The sequence below is a fragment of the Girardinichthys multiradiatus genome, chromosome Y (genome assembly GCF_021462225.1).
Source record: "Girardinichthys multiradiatus isolate DD_20200921_A chromosome Y, DD_fGirMul_XY1, whole genome shotgun sequence".
NCBI lineage: Eukaryota > Metazoa > Chordata > Actinopteri > Cyprinodontiformes > Goodeidae > Girardinichthys > Girardinichthys multiradiatus.
Genome location: NC_061818.1, coordinates 31,402,879 through 31,411,489, shown reverse-complemented (window position 1 = coordinate 31,411,489; position 8,611 = coordinate 31,402,879). Strand labels below are relative to the sequence as shown.

Sequence of the window (8,611 nt, the reverse complement as noted above, 5' to 3'; positions counted from 1 at the left end):
CACTAAAGCAAGGTTCACTCTCCCACACATACCCCTAAAAAATAAAACAATCCCATCTAACAAGGACATGAGAAAACATGGGGGATCTCCAGGTGGCTGATAGCATGTGGCCTTGTAATGGTCTGAGAAAAGCCTCCATCCCATTGTCTGACTCAGTTTGATCGTCTGGAGTTTTCTGCAGCTACTGTCTTTTCAACAAGGACATTTCTGAAACGCAATCATGTCCATGGAAAAGAAGGTAGTGTTGATCACAGGCTGTTCCTCTGGAATTGGGCTCAGCTTGGCTGTTTGTTTGGCCTCTGACACCAGCAAAACATTCAAAGGTAACCACTGCTGAAAAATTTCAGTCATGATATTGGGGGATTCTTGCTCAACAACAGCTCAAAATGGGGCCAATCCACTGTGTTACTGGATAACAAGAAAAAGCTTGTCACTCTGTAAGATTTCTTTAGCCATGTTATTTGCAGCTTCCACACTTTTATATGCATTTATTTTGTCTAAAATAATAACATGGGTGTTGCATTTTGTTTAGTGTATGCTACAATGAGGAACTTGGCCAAGAAAGAGCGTCTTTTAGAAAGTGTGAAAGGCCTTCACCGGGACACCTTGGAAATACTTCAAATGGACGTGACTGATAGGCAATCCATTCTGAACGCACGAGACAAGGTTGTGGAGAAACGGGTGGACATTCTGGGTTTGTTCCGGTGGCTGTGTGATTTCCTTCAGATTGGATTGGTTGTAATTTTCACGTTAATGGCCAAATTTTCTATTTTTACAGTGTGTAACGCCGGTGTGGGTATGATGGGACCCCTGGAGGTTCAGTTTTTAGACTCAATGAGGCATATTCTGGAGGTCAACCTTTTCGGAACCATACAGACCATTCAGGTCTTCTTGTCAGAAATGAAAGCTCAGGGTCACGGCCGGATTCTGGTCACCTGCAGCACCGGAGGGCTTCACGGTGAGTTAAATGAAAAAGAGATAACTACTCAGATTTATTTTTGCTTATACTTAACACTTCCAAATTAACTCATTCTATTGCCCTCACAGGTCTTCCTTTTAATGAGGTGTACTGTGCCAGTAAGTTTGCAATCGAAGGAGCATGTGAGAGTCTGGCTGTCCTCCTGCAGCACTTTAACATCTAGTGAGTTTTGATGGCCACAGCGGCATTCTTAACTGAATTACTGTGTATGTAAATACAAACGCATTGTTCTGTACTGTAAATGTAAATCAGATTAGGCTAAGTGATATATTTTTATTTTATAGAGTCAGTCTTATTGAGTGTGGTCCCGTCAACAGTGACTTCCTGATTAACCTGCAGAAGGCAGAGCTTGGGGATGCATCTCTTCAACAGGTTGATGACCAAACGCTCAGTCTGTATGAAAAATATCTGCAACACTGCAGCATGGTTTTCCAAAATGCTGCACAGGACACCGAAGATATTGTAAAGGTGTGGAATGCATCTCTAGCATGACGCCTTCATCATTAACACACCTAGGACTAAAGATGCCGTTAACACATGTCCAGTTGTTAAGTCTCAAACTATGTAACAACTATGTATGTCTATGTGAATTGTGAACAGTTTGAGAGTCTCTGCTGGTATCTTACTCTGTATACGCCTTTCATGAAGATAGCTTTGTCTTTATAATGTATTCTGCTGATTTACTGACTCAGCTAGGTCACACGTCCACACATTAAAAATTCCTCTCTAATAATTGAGGAACCTCATTATGTCAAAATCCTACACTGTTCACAAGCTAATGCATATGTTTCCGTTAAAAGAAACCACATAATTTAAGTCATTCACATGCCGACTTTGCAGCTGTAATGTTAGAACTATATTTTCATAGAATAAAATGTAAAATGTTTTTATCTGCCTTAGATTGTAGATAGAAGTCAGATCAGCCCCATGCTTACTACAACACCAGCTCCAATAAAAAAACGAAAAATACCTATAATGCATCAATATACCAATGACAATGATGAAAAGGTAAGCTTTTAAGAAATAAAGGTTTAAGGTTACTTTATTGATATCCATTGGTAGATTTGTTTTGCAGTGCTTCAAAACATTTATTTGTATGTTCATATAAACATCTTAACACATGCCAGAACCATCTAAATAAATATAACAGTGATATAACAGCTGAAAGTGCTCCAAGCTCCATAAATCAAATCAAATGACACTGAAGAGGAGAGCAAGACATAAAAAATAGATAAATATATGAGAAATAAAATCTTCCTAAAACCATTAGTTAAAAAAAATAAAACAATTAATTTAAACTTAATAAAATTAGTTAAGTCCCTAACAATCCCTTCAGAGTGGCAGTATCATTTCAGCCTGTTTAGTGCAGTAACATCAGTCGGACCAAAGCTGTTTTTAAAACGCCTGGTCCTACATTTTGGAAATAAGAATCGTCTTCCAGAGGGAAGGAGCTGAAACTCTCTGAAAGTCTTCATTTGAAACAGAGCTGGTTATTTGCTGTAGTTGCCTGCTGTACAGGAATGAGACTGATTATTTGGGATCTCCAATCAGTCTGGAAGACAGTTAAAAATCTTGTCTAAAAGAATTTAAAAATGGGAAAATAAAATCAGTGACTTAGTCAAATCCAGTGGAACTTAAATAATACAAAAACAAATTAAAATAAGGATTATGTTTATCATTTAATCTTGCCTGGGTTAGTTGGTTACAGGTTAGTTTAACACTTGCATTATTTTAAACAGATTGTTGCTGTTAAAATTTGTTAAAGGAAAATAAAATAAATTGTTTGGCATTGTCTTGCTGAAGTAAAACTGACCTTCTCTAGAAGTGAAGTTGCCAGAATATCTTGCTCCAAAACTTGGAGCAGCACTATAATAAAGTTTCAGACAAAACTAATGAATAAATGTGTTATTATTATTGTTTTTTTCTTGTACAAATTTAAGTCAAGCCTACTGATGCGGCAATAACCTCTTCACTTGCAGTGCTTTAACAAGTGTGCCCATTCAATGCAATTTGATAAGTCATGTATGTCTGCATCTGTCTCTTCATGTCTTTGTTTCTTTTCTGCCAGGTATTTCTAGATGCCATCCATTCAGCCAATCCTGCATTCAGATACTTCACCAACAGTGTCATGCCACCTCTTACCAAACTGAAGGTCACAGAATCAGATGGAGTGAAATACATCAAAGCTATGAGCAAGATCATTTTTGCAGATGAGGACCAATAATTGCTAAAATGTTGCTTCTTCGCACAAGCTACTACTTTATCAGCCGACTTTGGCCTAAGTGAAAAGAATAAAATTTGGTTCTTCTAATTTTAGCTCCTGGGACAAAGTTGATGAAGTGAGTTTTGTAAGGAGAGGTGACTCGACATTTTTTTTTTTTTTGGTCTATTGTTTCTTGCCTGTGGAGTAATATTTGATAAAGATTATGTATCATGTTTAAAAGCTTTCCACAGCCTTTGCAATAATTTTATTCAACAGAGATCTTATCTCACATTCCATATTTTTTTCTGAGATAGCTATGCTTCTGTCCTGATTCTTGCATTGGATTGCTGAAGTTGAAAAATTTTAAAAATGTACTTTTGCTATTTTTAACACATGAAAATAACTTTCTCATTATTAAGCATGAAGCAAAAATACAATGACTGAGCTATGGTCTATGTAAAGAAATACAGCTAGCCCTGTAAAAATTTGAAGTGTACCCTTGTCTAAATAAAAGTGTTTTAGAACAAATCTTTCAAAGAGACCCCTATAAGATGCTGTTTTTAAAGGATGTCTTGTTGTGCTCATTAAAGAGAATAAAGTTATCCAAACCAACCTGATGATGAGTGAAAAGTAACTGTCTCTCTTTTTAAATCATGAATTAACTGTAATGAACCACATTTTCAGTGGCCACAACCAGACTTGATTACTGCCGAATGTGTCAATCTTTGTCTGAAATTAGAAGGTGTTGCGTGGTGTAGTGTATACGGGAGGCCCATATACAAAGGCTATAGTCCTCAACGTAGCCATCCTGGGTTCGATTCAAGACCTTTACGACATGTCTTCCCCCCTTCTCTCTCTTTGCCCATTTCCTGTCTGATACATGTCAATAAAGGCCATTAGTGCTAAAAAAGGCATTTTTTACCTAAAACATTTCAGTGTGACAAAAAAAAACAAAAATAAAAACAGGAGAAACCTTAAAAGATGCAAACACTTTTCACAGCACTGCATTTTTACTATTTACATAAAACTAATTTATGACTCTGGTTGAACCCCTTAATAGCTTGACTGTGTTATACAGGTGATCTCTTATGTTTTTCTTTATTTATTCAGTTGCGTTAAAAGCACAAATTTGGGGGTGACCTTTCAAACAGACTGCATTGCTTCATGTTCAGTGTACTTAATGAAAGGCTTGTGACAAGATATCAGCCAAAACAAACAGAATGAAAACAAATCCAAAAGAACCTCTGATTAAAGATATACGAAACAAAGGGATCCTTCACCGTCTTTTGCTTTCAATAGTAAACTAACAGGGTTAAAATTAGTCTAATCTGAATTTTACTGATTTTAAGATATACATGAACAAGCAGGTGAGATAATAAACTGTTGTATAAGGAATCAAAGTCTAAGGGGACAAAGCCAGCTGGAACCATGTCCATTCACTCTAAAATTTTATTCAGTTAGGGGATTAGCATGTCCTCCTCTGACATAAAACAGGTTATCTGTCTCATCTACGTCTTGCGTATCTGACCTATTTTTTGACATGCCTGACTAAGGCTCTCAAATCCTTTCCTGATCAGGAGCTCTAATTCCTCTCCAAGGATCCTTTTTTGGATCCAACTGCAACAAGTTTGGCTGTGGTAGCACGCAGCCCTTTAAGAAAGAAGTATTATGTGTGTCAGTTTAATTGGGATTTAGGGCTGCTGTAAGTGTAAATAACCTTTCACATTGTATTGTGACTTGGCAGAATTTATTTTCAAGATTTTCTTTTTTAAATCCATTGGTTTAGTGACTACTTCATGTTTTCTGTAGTTCAAGCCTTGCTCCAGTCAGTTTCATGACCTGAACTACTGCGTCATATGAGAGCCCAGGTTCATCATGTGCTGGTCATTGACCTGCTGGACTCTCACCATCATATTTTGAGTGGAAAATGTCCTACACTTGGCTGCCAAACATCTAGTCAAAATTCACTCTTTTTTTGAAATGCCGTTTATAGGGATTAGGTAATTATTTTATGATTACAGTACAAAATGAATGAAGGCATTTATCCAAACTGATACTCAATTGTCACATAATGGCCTTTTGTAAAGACTGCTTCAAATAAATAGCCCTCTAATATTTCTGTTTGTGAACCTATAGGCATTTATTGGTACAATCACAGCTGGCCCATGTTTTGGTAATTGGAAGTTCTAATCATAAACCAGTAATGAAACAAAAAACAAGTGCTTTAAATATTTGTTTTAAAATACAAAATATTAAACTGAAGAAATTTAAATTTGATTGACTTTATTTTCATATATTAAATAGTAAAACAAACATACAGTATATTTTCCTAGTGCCAGTTAAGGTGTTAAAGGGGCAGGATATGATAGCGAAATTGGGACAATGATGCGTTTCCCTTTGCTGGTCCATTTATGTTTTATCTCAAATATAGAAAAATCGATCAAATTTAAATTTTTGCATGTCAGTATTTGACCACAGGAAAAAAACTGTCCATACAGTTATACAGGTCCTTCTCAAAATATTAGCATATTGTGATAAAGTTCATTATTTTCCATAATGTAATGATGAAAATTTAACATTCATATATTTTAGATTCATTGCACACTAACTGAAATATTTCAGGTCTTTTATTGTCTTAATACGGATGATTTTGGCATACAGCTCATGAAAACCCAAAATTCCTATCTCACAAAATTAGCATATTTCATCCGACCAATAAAAGAAAAGTGTTTTTAATACAATAAACGTCAACCTTCAAATAATCATGTACAGTTATGCACTCAATACTTGGTCGGGAATCTTTTTGCAGAAATGACTGCTTCAATGTGGCGTGGCATGGAGGCAATCAGCCTGTGGCACTGCTGAGGTCTTATGGAGACCCAGGATGCTTCGATAGCGGCCTTTAGCTCATCCAGAGTGTTGGGTCTTGAGTCTCTCAACGTTCTCTTCACAATATCCCACAGATTCTCTATGGGGTTCAGGTCAGGAGAGTTGGCAGGCCAATTGAGCACAGTGATACCATGGTCAGTAAACCATTTACCAGTGGTTTTGGCACTGTGAGCAGGTGCCAGGTCGTGCTGAAAAATGAAATATTCATCTCCATAAAGCTTTTCAGCAGATGGAAGCATGAAGTGCTCCAAAATCTCCTGATAGCTAGCTGCATTGACCCTGCCCTTGATAAAACACAGTGGACCAACACCAGAAGCTGACACGGCACCCCAGACCATCACTGACTGTGGGTACTTGACACTGGACTTCTGGCATTTTGGCATTTCCTTCTCCCCAGTCTTCCTCCAGACTCTGGCACCTTGATTTCCGAATGACATGCAGAATTTGCTTTCATCCGAAAAAAGTACTTTGGACCACTGAGCAACAGTCCAGTGCTGCTTCTCTGTAGCCCAGGTCTGGGGAATGCGGCACCTGTAGCCCATTTCCTGCACACGCCTGTGCACGGTGGCTCTGGATGTTTCTACTCCAGACTCAGTCCACTGCTTCCGCAGGTCCCCCAAGGTCTGGAATCGGCCCTTCTCCACAATCTTCCTCAGGGTCCGGTCACCTCTTCTCGTTGTGCAGCGTTTTCTGCCACACTTTTTCCTTCCCACAGACTTCCCACTGAGGTACCTTGATACAGCACTCTGGGAACAGCCTATTTGTTCAGAAATGTCTTTCTGTGTCTTACCCTCTTGCTTGAGGGTGTCAATAGTGGCCTTCTGGACAGCAGTCAGGTCGGCAGTCTTACCCATGATTGGGGTTTTGAGTGATGAACCAGGCTGGGAGTTTTAAAGGCCTCAGGAATCTTTTGCAGGTGTTTAGAGTTAACTTGTTGATTCAGATGATTAGGTTCATAGCTCGTTTAGAGACCCTTTTAATGATATGCTAATTTTGTGAGATAGGAATTTTGGGTTTTCATGAGCTGTATGCCAAAATCATCCGTATTAAGACAATAAAAGACCTGAAATATTTCAGTTAGTGTGCAATGAATCTAAAATATATGAATGTTAAATTTTCATCATTACATTATGGAAAATAATGAACTTTATCACAATATGCTAATATTTTGAGAAGGACCTGTATTTTAAATCAAAAATCAATCAACCAGTGTTTTTCACTATTGCTCTGTGATGAGAAAAACAAATGACCAGAAAATGCACAAATGATGCTCACAACTGTGCAACATTTAAACAGAAAATCCCTTATTTTGCCATGTTTTCAAGGCTAAAAAGAGGCATAGTAATCCCAAAGATTGATTGTCTTAGAGATTTTGACATTCTTCTGTAGCTTTTCTGATAAATTACTTAAACATATAAAAATTAGGCTCATTTTAGACAGTCCAGCTTGAAAAATATTCGATAAAAACATTTTACAGTGATTACTGACTGCTTTTGGAATTTCTGTACCTAACTATTCCACCTTCTTCTTCTGTTTTTTTAATGGCATTTAGTAAACAACTTCTAGGTGCATTACCACCACCTTCTAGATTAGAGTATGGATCAGAAACTACAGTACCATCTTGTATTCTTTTAAAAATTCTAGTTTCTTTCAAAACATTAATATATATATATATATATATATATATATATATATATATATATATATATATATATTGTTCTTATGAAGGTTTTTGACTAATGCACCTCTCTCATTTGAATATTTATTACAATCTAAGCACAGTTGTTCTACTGTTTCCATTTGTCTGCAATAATTGCTATTTCTTGTAGCATGTTTGTTAATTATTTTAACTGTGCTATTTAATCCTGTATGCTAAAATCTTGATATAATGTTCTCTTCTTTTTTCTATGAAACTTCCATTTGAATATTATAAAACTATTTAGCCTTGACTTCTCTATCCCTCTGTCCTTGCCATTTCTTCTTAGCATGTATTTTAACAATGTCTTAACCTAATTTTTGCTCATTTTAACATTTAAATCTAAAATGTTTTCCTTTGCTGCACTTTTAGCAAATTTGTCAGCCAGCTCGTTGCCCTCAATGCTAGTATGTGCAGGAACCCACATTAGCTTGATCTCTGTGAAATTTATTTTATCTTGAAAACTAAATCAATTATTTCTAGTATAATAATTCCTCTTGAATCCGAATGCATGTATTGAATACTTGATAATGTGCTACTTGAGTCTAAACAAACTAAAACCTTCCTTGTTCTGACTTCTTCTACACAGTTTAATGCCATTAGGTCTCCTGTATAAACTGCTAATTTAGCTGTTATTCTTTATTTTTCATAATATTTATATCTGGAATTACAAAGGACATACTCGATTGTAACTATTCCATCTTTCAAACGTATTATTTAAAAACCAGCTATGCGTACTCTGATTGGTCAGCATCAAAGACGGAGCGCTTTACGTAAGATATTTCCTTATATGGCAGCGTCGCCACGCCCCACTGGTCAGTATAAAATACTCTGGCAGAAGCTG

General features: G+C 36.7%; 1 pseudogene; it reads left to right on the top strand.

Moving 5' to 3' along the window:
* Window positions 1–226: 226 nt before the first annotated feature.
* On the top strand, window positions 227–3,203 carry LOC124864780 (annotated as a pseudogene).
* The last annotated feature ends 5,408 nt before the right edge of the window (window positions 3,204–8,611 follow it).